Genomic DNA, 20,644 nt, shown 5'->3' with positions numbered 1-20,644 from the left:
TGCCTCTGAGTCCAGGCCAGGCAACACTGGAGGGAAGAAAAATGAGATACTCACCCCAGTTCACTTGTACTTTAAATTCTTGTTTCCTTCTCTAATCTATCAGATACCAATTACCTTGGGACTTCCCTTTGGCTCAGATCAAACCCAGTGGCTAAGACTCTGCACTCCCAATGCTTGGGGCCTGGGGTTTGATCCCTGGTCAGGAAACTAGATCCCACATGCTGCAACTAAGACCTGGTATGGCCCAATAAAATAAATATTTTGGGACTTTCCTGGTGACTCAGATGGTAAAGAATCCGCCTACAATGTGGGAGACCTGAGTTTGATCTCTGGGTTGGGAAGATCCCCTGGAGAAGGAAATGGCAACCCACTTCAGTATTCTTGCCTGGAGAATCCCCAAGGACAGAGGAGCCTGGTGGACTACAGTCCATGAGGTTGCAGAGTCAGACACGACTGAGCAACTTTCACTTTTTTCACTTACCTTTTAAGTCCTCAAATAGTTGGTCCATACATTCTATCCAGGGTTTATAACTATATTCCATAGGAGACAGGTAGAGTATATTTACTCCATCTTTCCCAGAACTAGTCTGCCATCCATTGGGTTTCTTTTAAAAATGTATTTTATCCAGTTATAGTTGATTTACAATGTTGTGTTAACCATTGGGGTTTAATTTCAATTATATTCATCACTTCTAGAGGTTCTATTTGGTTCTTTTTCAGATTCATCCGATCACTTTGGATACTCCCGTTCTTTTGTCATAGATTCAATCATCTCTAATTTCTTAAGCAAACTACACATAATTACTTCATATTTTGTAACAGATAATTCTAATATCTTCAGTTGCTGTAGGTCTGATTCAGCAGTGTTGTTTCTGCTGACTCTCATTTCATGCAGTTTCTATTTAATGATTTTTTTTGGTATGACCTCCTGTTCCTCAGAAGTTTATCTGTGTGAATTCTCTGGAGCCTAGATTTAAAGTGTGTTTCTCCAGGGAGCATTTACAATTACTTCGTCAGGCATCTGGGGAATACTTTAAAATGCATTTTTTTAGTTAGTTTTTTTGCAGGAGGGCAGTGTGATGCTGGTGCCATACACACTTGAAACTGGTCTTGTCCTGGAGATTCTAAGGGAAGACTCTTCTTTCCTTTGCTCCAACCCCAGTGAAGACAGAGGCAGACAAATCTCTGTAGATACCATTTTTCCTAGTTTTCTAGCTCTTTGGGATCCTAGGTTTATTCAGGAGCTCGCTTTCTCACTTTGGTTGGGTCCAAGAATTATCTTCTCTTCCCTAAGCTGTGTAGCCTGTAAAGCCAGACTTTGGGTCACCAGAGATAGGCAATACCTTTTCGGGCAAATATTGGCTCCAAAACCTCTGTGGATTCAAGATTTCCTGGTTGAACTTTGACATTTCCCTTATTTTCGGTCATCTAAGCTATGTCTTTGAAAAGTATTTTTTTTAATTTATTCAGCATTTTAGGTGTTATATCCCAGGGAATTTCTCTACATATAGCTATTGGAAATGGCATCTTTGACTTCTGATAGGGGATTCACCCAGATCACAGCTATTTTAACAGTCAGTGAACTTGGTTTTATTTCTCCCACCGAGTTTCATGTTTACTACTGACTATATTTTTCTCCCTCTCCCTGGCTTGGTCAACTTTTTCTTTATTCATTGTGATAAATTGCCTCACCACCATCACCATTTGCTTATTCAGAACGTCTACTCTGCTTTTCAGTTTTGCTGCTGGTTTTGCCTTTTTACTTCTCCCCTGTCCTTTTAAAAGAGTTCTTTTGTATATGGCTGCACTGGGGCTTCATTGCCAAGCACAGGCCTTTCTCTAGCTGCTGCCGGTGGGGGCTGCGCTCTACTTGCGGTGTGTGTACTTCTCATTGCGGTGGCTCCTCTTGTCATGGAGCGCAGGCTCTAGGGCTCATGGGCTTCAGTAGTTATGGCACATGGGCTTAGCTGCCCTGTGACATGTGGAACTGTCCCAGAGCAGGGGTCAAACCTGTGTCCCTTGCACTGGCAAGTGGATTCTTAACCACTGGACCACCAGCAAAGTCCTAGAAGATCTTTAGAACACTTTTATTCTCTGCTCTCCAAAACATCCTCTCCTTTCCAAGAATTTGCTAATAGTTTAGACCAATGATGTCCAAAAGAATTTTCTGCAATATTGGAAATGTTCTATACCCAATGTCCAGTACAGCAGCCACTACCCATGTGTGGCCATGAAACACGTGAGAAGTGGCTAGTGCAACTGAAGAACTGAATACCTGACTGTATTTAATTTTAATGAATTTAAATATAAAAAGCCACCTATGACTAGTGGCTACCACACTGGACACTGCAGACTTTGTTTCATTTCTGACTTAATAAGTTTTCCCTTATAGAATGGCTTTGTTTCAAGAATTCCTACTTTAAAAATTACAAATTATTATCACGTCATCATTCATTTAGATTTAGCTGCATGTAGTCATTTCTTCTCATATATCAACTAGTCCTAATATATTTTTTCATCCTGTATCTTGAAATCGCTCTTCTACCCCCGTTTCATTTGGTATGAGTATTTTGTTCAGTCTTTCTTTTTTTTCAAATTTTGTTTATGTGGCCATTTTTAAAGTCTTTATTGAATTTGTTACAACATTGCTACTGGTTTTTTTGTTATTTTAGCCATGAAGCATGTAGGATCTGAGCTCCATGACCAGGGGTCGAACCCACACTCTCTTCATTGGAAGGCAAAGCTCTAACCACGGGACCAGTAGGGGAGTCCCTGTTCAGTCTTCACGCGTCCCCGAAATTCCCTCGCAGGATTAATGGCATCTTGACTGGGGCAAGGACATGAATCACAAATCTTTACCCTGGTAATCTGTGGAAGTTTTGTGGCCCAGCCTTACAGATGTAAAGACTAATGTTAGTTTGTCTTTGAAAGCCACTTCTTCTCACCTGTACAAACCTGTACCATGTCCCCTTTATCCTTGGCTGACAGGTACAAATCTCAGACTGCAAACCAAGGCACGTGATAAACAGAACTTCCTTATCGAACTGAATTGTATTTCTATTTTGAGCCCTCATGTCACTTGGATGGAGGACACGTCCTCTTAGTCAAGACTGCATCTCAGTTCTTGAGTTGGGGCGGTGATTATGCAGTGCTGAGGGAGGGGAGGTGGAACACGAGGCAGATTCAGTTCTTGGGGATCTGCCTTCCTGTCCTCCCCCAAGAGGTCTGGACATCAGACACTGGTGTCCACAGACCACACATGGCCTCCCTCTGGGCCTCCCTCAGCCTCTCCGGGTCCTCCTGCCCGCTGCGCCTCACCTATACCACACTCCTGCGCCTATCGGATGCATGCTGCTGAGCCCACACCTCTCCAGGCTGTGGAAAATATTCATGGGCATACGGAAGCCTTCTGCTGCTCCTGGGAGCTCTGGGAGGACACATCAGGCCCACCTGCCTGGGCATACCCACCGGATGACTTCTGCTTCTACTCCAGCACCTGTCATGGCACAAGGAGGTCCAGGCCCCTCCCAGATCCTCATCTGCCCCAGAGGCCAAGGCCTTTCCATGCTTGGACTCCCCAGACCTAACTGGGATGACCGTCCTCTCTTCTCACTTCCCCTGTGAGTCTCCTCCCTCCCCAGCTCATGGAATCTTTATTTAGTGTGGGGGGCCACACAGGGATTGAGCGGCAAAGACTGGATTGATATCCAGATGTCCAGACATCCAAGACAGGCTCCTTGCAAACCTGCAGTGAGCCTTCACAAAGAAGGATGCAGCCCGCCCTGTGCAGGAGTGCCTGAGAACCCCTCAGGGACAGGGCTTGCCTGCCAGGAAGGAATTACTCCATAAACACTGGACAAGGTTGAGGCCACCAGGCAAGAGGTCTGCAGCACAATATCACTCTTCTTGTATGGCTGAATCCTCACTGTGGGTCTGACACCACCAGTGCTTGACTCATTAGCCAGGGAGCTGTGAGGACTGGAGCTGAGAAAGAGGAGAGGATGAGAGATGAGTGAGTGTACCCCCAGCTGGTACACAGCACATTACCTTTTTTTAAACTTTTTATTTTGTATTGGGGGTATAGCTAGTTAACAGTGTTGTGATGGTTTCAGGCGAACAGTGAAGGGATCCAACCATACATACATATATATATATATATATATATATATATCTCCATTCTCCCCCAAACCCCTCTCCCATCTAGGCTGCCACATAACACTGAGCAGAGTTCCATGTGCTATACATTAGGTTCTTGTTGGCTATCCATTTTAAATATAGCAGTTTCACATTACCATTTGAAGAATCAAAGAGAGATTCTTCTTCATCCCCATTTTATAGATGGAAAAATTGAGGCTTCTAGAGATTGAGTAAGTAATTGAGTAATTGAGTAAACATTGAGTAATTGGGCAAGATTGACCTTGCCCAAGGTCACAGAGCAAGTAACTGGAGAAACTGGATTCAAGTCAGCTTGAACACTGAGCCCCAGACCTCCATACCACACAGTCTATTCCCCACCAGCTCATGATGACACCCATTTGGCAGATGAGGGAACTGAGGCCAGAGGAGAGAAGCGACTTGCTCAAGATAGTAGAAGAGCTGGACCCAAACCCAAGACTACATGCAGGGCAGTTTAACCTCAGCGTTCCCTGCCTACTTGGGGTCCTAAGCTAACAGGAAGACAGATGCCCATGTTCCTGTCCCAGGGCAGTGGCCATCAGGTAGGCATAGTGCCTTGCAAGTCCAGCTCCGGGCCTCGAGCCACCGGCTGTGTCACACTGACACAGTCAGCAAGAGAATGCCACCAACACCCTGCACTCCCTCACCTGCCCTGCCAGTGAGCTTGCTCCACGATGGGCACCTGCAGTTCAGAAAGCAGGCTCCGAGGCCCTGCGGAGTAGACGGCATGTGGCTCCACCCCCTGGCCGTAGCTGATTGGACCAGAAGAAGACACCAGCCCCGATTCTCTTTCCCTCCAGCTGTGGCCCCTGGGGCCATCCTCCAGGCCAGGTTGGGGACAGAAGGATCTGGGAGGCCGGTACAGTGGCCATGACAAGGGGCCTTGCAGATTGCTACCCGGGGAACATAACTGATGGATGGCTTTAGCAGCTGCACGCTGGGCCTTAAAGACCATTTACACGTAGGAAAGCTGAGGCTCAGAGAAGAGGATGAGTGGTGAAGGGGAGGGAAGACCACCTTAACAGCTGGGCATGAGCAGACGGCTCTCAGACTTCAGTTTGATAGTCAGTACCCATGGACGGAGGAGCCTGGTGGGCTGCAGTCCATGGGGTCGCGAAGAGTCGGACACGACTAAGCGACTTCACTTTCACTTTTCACTTTCATGCATTGGAGAAGGAAATGGCAACCCACTCCAATGTTGCTGCCTGGAGAATCCCAGGGACGGCGGAGCCTAGTGGGCTGCCGTCTATGGGGTTGCACAGAGTCGGACACGACTGAAGCGACTTAGCAGCAGCAGCAGTATTTAAGCTGAGAGAGAGGGAGCCCCTGCAGCCCAGCACACACAGCATTCCAGCACACCCAGTGGGCCAGCAGGTGCCAGGGCTCGCCAAGCCCAGGACCTATTCCCCCTAAAACCCAGATGCAGGGAATTCACTTCTCCTGGGACCCAGGCATCATTACGCCTTCAGCCCCAGAGCCATGCCTCTGTTGCACAATCCAGTTCTGGGGCTCTTCCCACACACAGTGGTGAACATATGGACCTGAGGCAGACTGGAAGACTAGCAGAAAGGGATAGTCATACAGACATTATGTCTGTGTTTTATTACCCAGGAATTCATCAGGCAAGACACACTATGCACTATGTGCAAGACACGGTGACAGCAGAATATTCCAGGAACTGCCAGGATTCGGAGATACCTGGAAATCAGAGACTGAGCATTCATACTCAGAGTTCTGTGACCTTACTCAAGTTACTTAGCCTCTCTGATCCTCTGTTTCCTCATCTACAAATGGATTATATGAGAATTTCATGTTAGAGAGCACAACAAACTGACAAAAGCAGACTTCTACAATTAATCAGGATCATGGCTCAGTCAGTAAAGAATCTGCCTGCAATGTGGGAGACCCAGCTTCAATCCCTGGGTCGAGAAGATCCTCCAGAGAAGGGAATGGCTACCATTCCAGTATTCTTGCCTGGAGAATCCCATGGGCAGAGGAGCCTAGTAGACTACAGTCCATAGTGTCACAGAGTCAGACACGACTGAGGAACGAACACCGTGGGCTTCCCTGGCGGTTCAGACAGAAAAGTATCTGCCTGCAGTTGCTGCAGTTATGACTTCTGTCCTTGAAGGAAAGAGCTGGGCACTGACATGGATCTGATGCTTTATTCTGGGTACCCAGAGATGAGCCTCCTACACACAGCTCAGCAGCTAGAGCCTGTGCGCTGGGCAGTCATCTGCCTTCTGAAGGGCAGGGTCCAACAGGAGTCTGGCCCAAGGCTCGCATCTTTCTCCTCTACCACCAGACCTCCTTCCACAAGAGAAGACTCTTCTGGCTAAAGCCAAGTGCTCAGAGGAGATGGAAGACAGGATGGGAGTCAGGGCTCTGCAGCTTGTATGCCAATGCGGAGGGTTCAGTGATTAGAAGGACTGAGATAAGGAGCAGACGTGGAATCAATCCTACAGGAGGGACTACTCAACTGGACATCTCCAACCCAAGTTACCTAGATAAACACTAATTGTCTGTATACCAGGAGACAGATGTAGTTACTGGGGAGTTCAGTGGAAAGAGAGGTCAGACCCAAATGGAAAAACCCAGGAGGTCTTCCTAGAGGAGGCTGCATTTAGTCAAGTCTTGAAAGATGCTGTGGTGACTAAGGGAGAAGGTAGGACACTCTGGGGTAAAGAACTAGCATAAGCAGAGACTAGGAGATGGGAATGGGGCAGGTAGCTTGCCTGGAGTGGGGCAGGAAAGAAGGACAAAAGTGGAAAAGGGGCCATAGGGGCCATCAGTAACAAGCAGGGATCAGTTTCTGAAGGCCCTAAATGCCCTTGGTCAGGAGTTTGATATCTACCTTGTTCTGCAGAGGAACAAGGATGAGATTTTGAGCACAGGAGTAATGTTCTCAATGTGTATGAGTGAGATAGATGCCCCAAGCATTCTGCAATCCTAGGTGTCCCCAGCAGATGCCAGAACGTTTTTGCCAGCTTTTGCATTTCCTTTAAATGGTCTCACCTCTCTCTGAATTTTCACCAGAGATCTAGTAAAGCTATGAATTGTATGTATCATGAGCCTGTCACACATCCCCTGTGTATCATTCCAATACACTTACACACACACACACAAACCCACTCAGAGGGCCATGCAGGTTGCCAAGTCCATTTCTGGGCTGCATGGCCAATGTTGGCCACCAGAGGGCGCCTCCAGCATCCCAGTAGAGAAAGCGCCCTGACTGGGCTTAAGAACCCACCCAAGGCAGAAGGGTTGTAGAAGCTAACAAGTTCACCTTCCTCATCTTACATGTAAGGAAACGGAGGCTTAGAAAGCAGGGTGATGTGGTCAAGGGGAGGGCGGAGGGAGTGGCTACCTCAGCAGCTGGACATGAGCAGATGGCTCGTAAACTTCCATTTGAAAGTCAACAGGAGGACTTTCCTGATGGTCCAGGGGCTAAGACTCCTGTTCCCAATTCAGGGGGCCCGGGATGGATCCCTGGACAGGGAACTAGACCCCACATGCTGCAACTAAGAGTTTGCATGCCACAGCTAAGAATCCTGTGTGGCTCAAGTAAGACCTGGTACAGCCAAACAAATATTAACAGGAAGCAAAGAAGGAAAGTCAACAGGATTAGACTGAGAAAGAGAGAGCCCCTGGGCCAGCACACACCACCACTACTCCAGGAAGGAGTAAAATAGGAACAAGAATCCCAGCAAACCAAGCACTTGGCTTCCTGAACTGAGAGTCTGTGTCACTCTCCTGAGTCGTTCTTGACTTGTTCTTTCTGCACTCGCTCACTCATCAGGTATCAGACAGGTCAGGGGAGAAGAGGGATGCTCAGTTCCATTTCTGACTCCCGCTGAGTGCAGACTGGGAGAGGCTGAGGGCCTGAGCAGGCAGGACTCAGGAAGGGTGGTCCCTGTGGGGCAGGAGAAAGGTCAGGAGGCAAAAAGACAGCCCAGGAAAGGAGCGGCGAGGATCAGCCCAAGGTTCTGGCTCGGGTGTCACAGGGCGGTGGACCCACTCAGGGCCACTCTGTTCACAGCGGCTGCACCCCCAGCATCTGGTGGCTTGAGACTGATGAAGGAATGAATGAACCAGTGAGACCAACGGCCGAGTGAAGAAAATACCCGAACCTTTATCGCAGACAAGGGCTGTTGTTCAGTCACCCTGCCGTGTCCAGCTCTTTGCGACCCCATGGACTGCAGCACGCCAGGCTCTCCTGCCTTTCACTGTCTCCCGAGTTTGCTCAAACTCAAGTCCATTGAGTCGATGATGCCGTCCAACCATCTCATCCTCTGTTGCCCCCTTCTCCTCCTGCCCTCAGTCTTTCCCAGAATCAGGGTCTTTTCAAGGGATTGTGTGTGTTAGTCGCTCGGCCATGTCCAACTCTTTGCGACCCCATGGATTGTAGCCCACAAGGCTTCTCTGTCCATGGAATTCACCAGACAAGAATACCAGAGTGGATTGCCGTTCCCTTCTCCAGAGGGTCTTCCCAACCTAGGGTCAAACTCTGGTCTCCTGCATTGCAGGCAGATTCTTTACCATTTGAGCTACAGGGAAGTCCTATAATTAATTTATATTAATTTATAAATTTCAAGGGATTAATGTCTATTATTTATAAAGAGCCTCTAAAAGTAGAGAAGGAATAAACCAACAACCTCCTAGAAAAATGGGCTAAAAATATTGCCAGACAGTTCACAGAAAAAGAAATGCAAATGGCCCTTCGTCATATGAAAAGATGATGAACCTCAATCAAGTAAAAGAAATGCACATCAAAATGACTCAGAGATACTGTTTCCTACCTATCAGACTGGCAAAAAATCTGAAAGTTTGGCAACACATTCTGCTGCAGAAGCTATGGGGAAACAAGTCCTGTGTAGCTGATGGGAACGCAAAATGGTACAATCCCTTGGCAGAGGAACTGAGCGAAAGCTAGCAAAATCACCATTTATGTTCAAGCTGTGACTTGGGAATTCCACTGCTGGGAATATACTCCAACTGGTACGCTGAAAGATGGAAGCAAAGGGGTTTTTACTACAACTCTATTTGTAACAGCAAAGGACTGGAAAGAAGGAAAATGTCCGTAAGCAGGGGACTATGGTTATCAACACAAAGGAGGACTCTGATGATGAACAGAGGAGCTCTCAACAGACCACTGTGGGAGACATCGCAGGGCAAGACGTAACACGAATCAAATAAGGTAGGGGAGAGTGTGGCTGTGTACTCACACTTAACTAACAAAAGAAGGGAGGGATGTGAATATATGTGTATATTGATGTATTTTATACACACACACATATGTGTGTACACATATATCAATCAGTGGAAGGATAAAGCTCAGATATGCAGGTGACACCACACTTACGGCAGAAAGCTAAGAGGAAGTGAAGAGCCTCTTGATGAAAGTGAAAGAGGAGAGTGAAAAAGCTGGTTTAAAATGCAAAATCCAAAAAATGAAGATCATGGCCTCCGGTCCCATCACTTCATGGCAAATAGGTGGGGAAACAATGTAAACAGTGAGAGACTGTATTTTCTTGGGCTCTAAAATCGCTGTAGATGGTGACTGCAGCCATGAAATTAAAAGACACTTGCTCCTTGGAAGGAAAACTATGACAAACCTAGATAGCACATTAAAAAGCAGAGACATTACTTTGTTGACAAAGGGCCGTCTAGTCAAAGCTATAGTTTTTCCAGTAGTCATGTATGAATGTGAGAGGCAGACCATAAAGAAAGCCAAAGAATTGATGCTTTTGAACTGTGGTGTTGGAGAAGACTCTTGAGAATCCCTTGGACTGCAAGGAGATCAAACCAATCAATCATAAAGGAAATCAGTCCTAAATATTCATTAGAAGGACTGATGCTGAAGTTCCACCTGATGCAAAGAACTGATTCACTGGAAAAGATTGAGAGGAGGAGGAGGAGGAGGAGGGGAAAACAGAGGATGAGATGGTTGGATGGCATCACTGACTTGATGGACATAAGTTTGAGCAAGCTCTGGGAGTTAGTGACGGACAGGGAAGCCTAGTATGCTGCAGTCCATGGGGTCACAAAGAGTCAGATACAACTGAGCAACTGAACTGAACCTAACTGAAGGATAAAGCATAATTTTTTTTCAAATTAATAATTAGAGGAAGGGGGATGGGATGAGGAGGGCACAAATGAAAGTTCAGTTCAGTCACTCAGTCGTGTCCAACTCTTTGCGACCCCATGAATCACAGCACGCCAGGCCTCCCTGTCCATCACCAACTCCCAGAGTTCACTCAAACCCTTTATAAATATATTTTGTATGATAGACTTTGTAACCATAAATAAAATTTTAAGTAAATTCATAAAAGCTGAAAGTAAAATGAAGCAAATAAATCTATACATTGAATTAGTGACATAACCACAAGGAGAAAAACTATCCCAAACGACTTTCTAGCAAAGTAATTTAAAGGCATGTGAACCAATCACAATGTGCGGACCTTATTTGCATTCTGATTCAAACACCCAAATTGCCAACAAAAATATAAATAAATATGACATTCAGGAGACAATCAGGAAAATGTGAACCCTGACTGGATATATATTAACTGGGATAATGGCGTGTTTTAGATGTGATAACGGTACCATGGAAAGGTAATATTGAATATTTATGAATAAAATGATATGACATCTGGGATTTGCTTCAAAAATAATTAGGTCATGGTGGGTGGGGTGAGGAAACACGATCTAAGGCTGATAAGGAGGTGGTTGCTGAAGGTGCTGATGAGTAAGTGGAGGTTCAGTGAAGTACTGTTCTACTTTCTTAGATGTTGGAAATTTTCATAATGAAACATTAAAAAAAAAAAAACCTGGCACTTGGTAAGGATGTGGAACAATTGAAACTTGTACATTACTAGCAGTAATGTAGTCTGGAAGCTTCTTATGACAAATTTAATCCACGCACGATCCAACAGTCCCACTTCTGGATATTTACCTAGAGAAATGGAAATTTCAGTCGCTCAGTCGTGTCCAACTCTTTGCAACCCCATGAAAACTTACATTTGCCCCCAAAAAGAGATGCTTTCAGTTAGGAACAGAATTCCTGCTGGCATTTGTCAAGATGTTCAAGTTAGAGTTTAGACTTTAGAAGGTTATTATTATTTTGAAAATAGTACAGCCATTCCAGATAACAGTTTGGCAGATTCCTATACCGCTAAACATACACTTATGACTCAGTACTCCCACTTCGAGGTATCGTCCCCAGAAAAATGAAAATTCCTTTTTGCACAAAAACCTACACCTGAACGTTTACAGTGGCATTATTCATAATTGCCAAACACTGGACACAATCCAAATGTTCATTAACCTATGAACAGATAAATAAATCGCCTGTGTGCTCTGTCACTTCAGAGTGTCTGATTCTTTATGACCCCGTGGACTGTAGCCCGCCAGGCTCCTCTGTCCATGGGATTTTCCAGGCAGGAATACTGGAGTGGGCTGTCATTTCCTTCTTCAAAGGATCTTCCCGATCCAGGGATCAAACCTGAATCTTCTGCATCTCTTGCATCTCAGGCAGATTCTTTACGCCGAGCCACTGAGGAAGCCCAAATAAATTACCTATACCTATACAACTCTGAATCTATACAATTCATATGGAAATAAAACTCACTGGAAAAAAGGAACCAAGCACAAACACACAGAAGAACTCAAATGACTCTCCTAAGCTTTTATGCTGAGTAAAAGAAGCCAGATTCAAAAGCTTGCCTGCTGTATGATCCCATTTACATGGCATTCTGGAAAAGGCAAAACTATAGGACAAAAAATAGATCAGGGACTGGGAGGAGGAGGAAGTGCTGGTGACAAAGGAGCAGGAAGGAAATACTGATGGAAATACTCAACAGCTTGATTATGGTGGTGTTTACACCACTGCTGAACATTTGTCAAACCTCACACAATAAAAAGGGATGAGTTTGCATTATGTAAATTGCACCCCAGTAAATTCTGCCCCCAACAAACAAAAACCTGGCACTTGGTAGATGATCAATTAAATGTCGATTGGAAGTCGGATGGGTGAGCGAACAAAGAGAACCCAGAAAGAAGAGCAGGTGGGAGCAGGAGTGTGCCTGTTTGAGGGGCTCCTCAGGAAACAGAGGCTCCATCCTTCTGCGCTAGACACGGAGCGCTCCCCGCAGGCTTGGAGAGCAAAGCCCAGGGCCACCTCTGCCCACTCACTGCCATCGTCATCGCTCCGCAGGGTCCTGGAGCCAGGGCTTGGGGACTCTGGGGGAGACAACGCCCCGTCCCTGAAAGACTGTTCGTGTAATCTGATTGGAGAACACAGATCTCTCCCACAAAGAGCTCTCAGGCTGATGGAAACCCAGACACGCTTTTGTGATTCTCACGCTTGACAGCCTCCCTAGTTTAAGCCTGTACCAAATCCTAGTTTCTTGAAGATGGAGTTGCAAAAGGCAAAAGTGCTTTGACTGTTGTTGAACATGGGGAGCACGGAGGGACAAGGTGGGTTCAAACCTGTAGGGAGAAGGTCCAGATGTGGTGACCGCGGGAGGTGTTGACTTGAAGGGGAAAGAAAACTTTGCAGAAAGTTTTGCAGGGTGAGTCAATGTTGTTGAAAGGCTGTAGGGGGAGCTAGAAGAACATGAGCATCTGTGGGCAGCTTTAGGGAGTAACTCAAGCTTTGGGGAACTTTCAGGAAGTTTCAAAACACAGTGTCCCTGGAGGCATGTGTGGCACTTCACCTATAAAAACCAATCATCATACCTTTCTCCCACAATTATTAGAAAGATCAAGTGTTACTACCTAGGTGAAACTAAGACAAAGGAGTTGTTTGGGGAAGAAAACAAAAGGCAGCCAGAAGCAGGGACAACCAAACGGCACTGGGTTAGGTGTTTTGAGCCAGTTCCTTGCGGTGTAGTAGACGGAGTGCACAAAGTCAGAGAACTCTGGTCTCAGTCCTATCTCCACCATAGTGGGGCTGTGTGGCTCCGGGCAGGTCACTGCTCCTCTCTGGGCATCAGTTTCCACATCTGTAAAATGGGCATAATACCTCACGCAGGTGCTGTGAGGATGAAATGAGAGAAACATGTTGGTGTATCCAGTGTCCATGAAGTCCAGCCCTCGGCAGGGCTCAGGGAGTGAAGGTGATTGCAATAGGAAGGTCAGTCAGGCTCCCAGGGTGACCGTGAGGAGGCTAGGAGGGCCACAGGCTTCAGGAGGTTCTGAGGTGGCAGAGTGTCTAGAATCTGGTCGCACTGGTGAAACTTGGCCTACTGAGGAGGGCTCTGCCTGAGAGTGGGACCTCAAAAACCACGGGGGCATCTGGGCAGCAACGCTGAGCACTCGGCCTTGGACTCAAGTCCTGGTTGTATTGCCTACAAACTGGGGGATCCTAGTCAAGTGTCTTTATTTCTCTGCACCTCACTTTCCTCTTCTGGAAAGTGGGAATACTATGCCTGCATCACAGAGGTCAAAGTGTGGGTGGCTGGGTCCGAGGTTAACATGTTCCCAGCAGCCTGTGCCCAAGTCCACCTTTGCCCCTCAACTCCCCCCATCTGGGGGACTTAGGGGAAGCAGAATCTGAGAGGAGGGGAGAAAGCAGAAGCCCTGAATGACCAGACCCAGAGAGGGGAAGGAACCCCTTCAAAATCTCCCAGCACATTAAAGGTAAGCCCGGGTGCTTCCTGGAGGGGGTGGCCTTCTGAGAGCAAAAAGCCTCCCTGAACTTTCAAGGGGTTTTGACGTCTGAATTTGTGTCCCTGTCTCTCACCCTGTGACTTCCTGGCACTTCTCTCACATTCACCAGGGGTGCCTGCCTTTCCTCAGTTTGCGGGGAGTGACCATCTGTGAGGGCCTCGGGAACTTCAGTTCCAGACACAGCACTGTCCTGTTCTCAAGAGATCAGAGAGGGCAGAGGCTTTGGGCTGCTGCGAGGTCTGGGGAGAAGGCAGGAACTTCCAAAAGTGAGTCCATGCCAGCATCCCCAGGCCCCAGCCTGAGGAGCATCGCACTAGGAGTGCACGCAGACGGGAGGGTGGGAGACAGGAGGCCTGAGGAGGAGAACACGAGAAGGTGTTAGAGAGATGGTCCTACAACCAGGGAGCTAACTGCTGAGCCATGGGTTTCACGAGGTCAGGGGCCTCCTCTCTCCTAATAGGTTGAGATCTGGGGGCAAATTCCTGGTAGTTCCTACTTCAAAATATACCCAGGCCTTATCTTTCAGTGATATATACTGACATATTTATGGACGAAATAACATGATATCTGGGATTTGTTTCAAAATAATCCAGTTGTCAAGAGGGGTGAAAGGTCTGTATGAAACAAAATTGGCTGTGAGCTGATGATGGTTAAAGTGGGTAATGGGGCCATGGGAGCTCCTTGCATAATCCTTGCTACTTCTGTATGTGTTTGACATTTTCCGTAACAAAAAGTTCCTACGTCCAGAATCAGCCATTTCTCTCTAGCTACAAAATCACTGCCCTGCAGCCAGCCGTTGCATGGATGCAATCTCCTCACCGGCCAGCCTGCTTCGGTCAGGCCCCTCCAGCCTATTCTCAACACCGCCAGCAGAGGGAGCCTGTGACAACGTGAGGTCCCTGCTCAAACCTCCTGTGGCCCCATCTCAATCAGAGAACCCCCGCCTCCAAGTCCATACTCCATCTCACCCCCACTACCTCTCCAGCTCCTCTCCAGCCACACTGGCCTCTCTTCAGCCTCCCACAGTCTCCTTCATGACCCCGAGGGCCCTATGAGCTGAGGGAGATTTGAGGGAAGGTCTGATCTAACCAGACTTCCAAGAGGATCCTAGGTGGCACAGTGGTGAAGAATCTGCCTGCCAATGCAGGAGATGCAAGTTTGATCCCTGGGTTGGGAAGATCCTCTGGAAGAGGAAATGGCAACCCACTCCATTATTCTTGCCTGGGAAATTCCATGGACAGAGAAGCCTAGTGGGCTACAGTCAGTCCATGGGGTTATAAAGAGTCAGGCACGACTGAGCACAGGGCCCAGTACATGCAGATATGCAGAGAGCATTCACCCATGACACTCAAACATTATAAAATTGCAGCGGACACAATTATACATTTTTAAAAATATTTGTTGTTATCTGAAATTCAAACCCAACTGTGCATCCTATATTACATCAGGCAACCCTATCTGTAACAGACTATGAGCTAGTCCTACCAAGAGAATCATGTTGTCATCTTAATGTCTCCAGTGCTTAGCACACAAAGGTGCCCCCTTCTAGGAGACCCTCTGGGCTGCTGCAGCTCATGCCCAGTTGCAAGGTTTCAGGACCATTTGCTTCCATGGCAAGGTGTCCTTTTGCAGTGCACAACCTGCCCAACCATACATAGCAGCCCTGCAGGAAGCCAGAGAAACAGGTGCTTCCAGAATGAAAGCAATTGAAACTGGCCTCCCAGCAATTTCTCTCCCCCCAAATGGGTAGGGATCAGGAGGGAGTGACAATGCCAAGGCCTATTCTGGCAGCCCCCTCTGAGCGCTTCTGGATTCGAGCCCATCCGGGATGGATCTGAACTCTTGTCTTGCCCCATGGTGGTGGGCAGAGGAGGGCCCAATGCCAGACGCCAGCTGCCCCCGTGGCTGGAGGGTGCCCACTTGGAACCATTCCAAGTAAACATTTGACCAGCTCAGCCTCAGCCATCATCCCACGCCAACACTTGGCCCTTGTTCCTGGACAGGCTGCCCTGTGTCCTGTCCTCTGTGGCTGACATTTTCAGCCGGGCCCTGCAGGGGCTGGGGTGACCCGGTGCCCCATCCCCATTCTGCAGACAGGCTCCAGGGAGGTGGTCCCTGCAGCAGTGGGGACTTGGCGGAGGAGTCCCAGCAGACGGGCCGTCGCCAGGCCAGGCCAGCCACCCCCCTGAGTACCCCACGTGGGCCCCAGGGCTGCACAGTCCACGGTCTAACAGTGGAGCCATGGGGCCGCCAGCTGACTCGGCTGCTTTGTTCCAGCTCTGGAGTGGTCTGAGGGTGGCTGAGGACCGTGGTTCTTTCTCTGCTGAGAAGCCACAGATAACGCCGGCGACAGAGCCTGATAAAGCGTCTGTCAGAGGCTCCCTCCCAGACAGGCCCTGCTGTTCCCGCCAGCCCCAAGGGCCCCTGCAACCCAAGCCTGTCTCCAGAGGTCCACCCCTCCCTGGGATCTCAGCTTCCCTCTTCCAGAGGCTGAAGAGCAAGCTAGCAGACCTCTCCCCACCCATATCTTCAGTCTGGCTCTCAGAAGTTCCTTAGGCCTCTGGGCCAAACCTTCCTCTGATTACTCTCATGAAGAGAATGTCAAGGCATGTGCCTCTCTCGGTGGAATTCCAGACTGTGACTGCTGGGGAGTTAGGGGGATAGTGGAGTGGAGGGCCTGGGATCTCTTCCTGCTGCTGCTGCTGCTAAGTCGCATCAGTCGTGTCCGACTCTGTGTGACCCCACAGATGGCAGCCCAACAGGCCCCCCCGTCCCTGGGATTCTCCAGGCAAGAATACTGGAGAGGGTTGCCATTTCCTTCTCCAATGCATGAAAGTGAAAAGTGAAAGTGAAGTGGCTCAGTCATGTCCGACTCTTAGCGACCCCATGAACTATAGCCCACCAGGCTCCTCTGTCCATGGGATTTTCCAGGCAAGAGTACTGGAGTGGGTTGCCATTGCCTTCTCTGAGGATCTCTTCCTAGAGTCTCTCAAATGACATCCCAAGTCACCTCTTTCAATATCACAAAACCCCACTCTATGCTGGAGTCTAGGATGACACAGGAACAAATAAGACATAACCACAGAAGCTTCCAGGAAGAGGGTGCTGGAAGATCTACCCCAGCCAGACCTGACCCAGGCTGGCACCCCAGGTCTACAGAGGGGCCTGGCTTGCAGTAGGAGGTATGTGAGAGGTCCTAGCCAGCCTGGGCTCCCTTGGGTGAGATTCAGTGCCCAAGGGCTAGAGAACTGAGAGCATAAGTCTTGGATCTGATGGAGGAAACATGGCCCTGCCCTGGGGACCAGAAGGCACCGTAACCAAGGCCCTGAGACGAGGCTTCTCTGAAGTCGGCCCCCGCCTCGTCCTGAGCCTGGTGCAGGTGGGCAGCTACAGACTGCAGGCCCTGTCAGAGGAGAGGCCCCCACGGGAGGGGCCCTGCTCCTGCATGGGGACACCGGGCTCCCAGTTTAACTGAAGGGTGTGGGGTTCTGGGGGGGCTGCCTGCCCTGTGCTGACTGGGCTGAATAAGGCGCTTACACATGGTAGACAGTGGAAGCTGGAGACCCCAGGCTGGAAGCCAGTCTCTGCTCTGCTCCTCCTCCCTGAGTGACCCAGGGCAGACCTTTGGCTCTCTCTAAGGAGTGGGCTAGAGGTCCTCCAGGGCCTCCCAGGGAGAGGAGTCCCAAGGGAGAGTCCCTGTCCAAGGGCCAGCGTGTCCAGCAGGAGAAGCCTGGGCTGCCTCTACTCCCCCAGAGGAGGGCTGCCTCTCCAGTTTTGCTTACTTGGAGTGCAGTGGAGGGTGGGAACCCAGGTTTCCTGCATCTTGAACCAAGGCGCTGCCTTTTCTGGATGCAGGGACCTCCCCTGCCCCAGCCCCAACAGCTTCACAGGGGCCTTTGGCTCATAAAGGAAGGACTTGAGTTTCGGGGTGTTAGGATTGCAAGAGAGTCCTCCTGCCCTTCCCCACCTACAGCAGCTCCCTCTGAAAGCCCTGCAACCATACAGGCTCAGCCCAGGTGACCCTCTACATACACATACACACCCCCTCCCTGCATCACCCCTTTCCTATACACACACACACACACACCCTCCCTGCATCACCCCCTCCCTATACACACACACACACACACCCTCCCTGCATCACCCCCTCCCTATACATACACACACACACACACACACACCCCCTCCCTATACATACACACACACACACATACACACACCCCCTCCCTATACACACACACACACCTTCCCTGCATCACCCCCTCCCTATACATACACACACACACACATACACACACCCCCTCCCTGCATCACCCCCTCCCTATATATACATACACACACACACACACCTTCCCTGCATCACCCCCTCCCTATACACACACACACACACACCCTCCCTGCATCACCCCCTCCCTATACACACACACACACACCTTCCCTGCATCACCCCCTCCCTATACACACACACACATACACACACCCCCTCCCTGCATCACCCCCTCCCTATGCACACACACACACACACACACACCCTCCCTGCATCACCCCCTCCCTATGCGCGCACACACACACCCTCCCTGCATCACCCCCTCCCTATACACACACACACCCTCCCTGCATCACCCCCTCCCTATGCGCGCGCACACACACACATACACACCCTCCCTGCATCACCCCCTCCCTATGCACACACACACACACACACACACACACACCCTCCCTGCATCACCCCCTCCCTATGCGCGCACACACACACACACACACACACCTTCCCTGCATCACCCCCTCCCTATACACACACACCCTCCCTGCATCACCCCCTCCCTATACACACACACACACACACACACACACACACTCCCTGCATCACCCCCTCCCTATATATACATACACACACACACACACACACACCCTCCCTGCATCACCCCCTCCCTATGCGCGCGTGCACACACACACACATACACACACCCCTGTGCACCAGGACGAGCCCCTCCCTCCCCGGCATCGACATGCCTGCTATGGCAGTCTTTCCTCATGCATTCATTTATTCTTCCCTCAAACATCTACTGTCTCACGTGTGTGCCGGGCACCAGGGCCCAGCAGTGAACAAGGAGGAGGAGCTTAGAGAGCTGAAGGGCTGGGTTCACCCTCCACAGTACCTGGCAGAGAAGCCCCTGTCAGGTCGGGTATTTCCCTGGTTACAACTATGGCTGCCCTCCCTCCTCAGATCAAGGGGAACACAACCTCCAGCTGTGCCCCTTGGGCATAAGGGAAAAGCGTGGCTGGCAACCCAAGCCCTGAGCCTCTCATGCTCCCATCCACCCACGGCCTTGACTGCTCTGCTGCAAACTTCCTGTGCGGCTTTGGAGATGTCACTGCCCTCTCTGGGATTGGGACAGTGGCTTTGGAACAGGGTTGAAGTGGTACAGTTGTCTCCAGCCAGTTGATCCTGGGGGCATTTTGGATGCAGGTCAATGAGAGGTGGGAGTGGAGCTCTGCCACTCCATTACAGGGTGAACCTGGGGTCCTCAAGGTTCTCTCTGAGGACTCTTGCCCATCTACAAACAGAAGGGTGATTCTCACTGCCATCTCATTGGCCCCCAACCAGGAAAGCCAAGTGCTCCCCACTTCAGGGTCCTCACGGCACACCAGACTGGGGATCTGAGCACCACAGTGAGTTACCACATTTAATGAGGAAGCGAATCAGTGAGAAAGAAGACCCAGTCCCCTTTCATCCCTCATTTCTAACAGCATCATCTGATCCTAGCTGAGGCCTGGTCTATGACAGGACATCAGGCTTCCCCAGGGTCTCAGCAGTAAAGAATCCACCAGCCAATGCAGATGTAGGTTCAATCCCTAGGCTAGGAAGATCCCCTAGAGGAGGGCATGGCAACCCACTCCAGGGTTCTTGCTGGTAAAATCCCATGAACAGAGAAGCCTGACTGGCTATGGTCCATAGGGTTGCAAAGAGTTGGACACAAGCAACTGACCACCACCACCACCATAGCAGGACATCAGTGTTGGAAGGCAGTCCTTGCCTGTCAGAGTGGTACTGGGGAGCAGAGAATGTCCCCAGGTGCCAGTTCTGAGACAGGCACAACTACATTCTCCATCTCCTTTACTCTTCACCAGCTGTCCAGGTAGTGTACTTTTTACCTTTTAATTGAAATATACATAGGACAACACACATGAATCTCAAGTCATTCATGGAGCTCAAGTTCAATGAACTTTGACATGCATATAAACCCATACGATGGGACTTCCCTGGTAGTCCAGTGGTTAAGAATCCTGCCAATGCACAGGACACCGGTTCAATCCCTGGGCCACAAAGATCCCACATGCCACAGGGCAACTAAGCCTGTACACAACAGCTACGGATGCCGGGGCTCCCAGAATCCACACTCTGCCCCAGCAGAAGCCAGCATAATGAGAAGCCCTAGCATCATGACCAGCGAGTAGCCTCTGCTGGCTGCAACTAGAGAAAGCCTGCACACAGTCACGGAGACCCGAGGCGGCCCCCAAAATAAAAACCTATGTGACATCCAGATCAAGACAAAAAAGTTCCAACATGTCAGAGGTTACCTCAAGCCCCCTTTCAGTCCACTACCCCCAAGGATAACCACTGTCACAGCCTCTCTCACCGTAGATCAGCTTTACCTGTCCTTGAACTTCTCACTAATGGAATAACATAGATTTATTCTTTACACCTGGCTTCTTTCACTCAACAGCGTGTCCGTATCATTCACATAGCTGCATCTGTCTGTCCATGGTTTCTTTATGTTGCTGTCCTTCCTTC

Source organism: Moschus berezovskii, chromosome 9 (genome assembly GCF_049115385.1).
Source record: "Moschus berezovskii isolate FMDL1 chromosome 9, NW_MosBer_1.0, whole genome shotgun sequence".
In the NCBI taxonomy this organism is placed as follows: Eukaryota; Metazoa; Chordata; class Mammalia; order Artiodactyla; family Moschidae; genus Moschus; species Moschus berezovskii.
The sequence above is the reverse complement of the archived record's forward strand: the minus strand, read 5'-3'. Positions refer to the sequence as shown.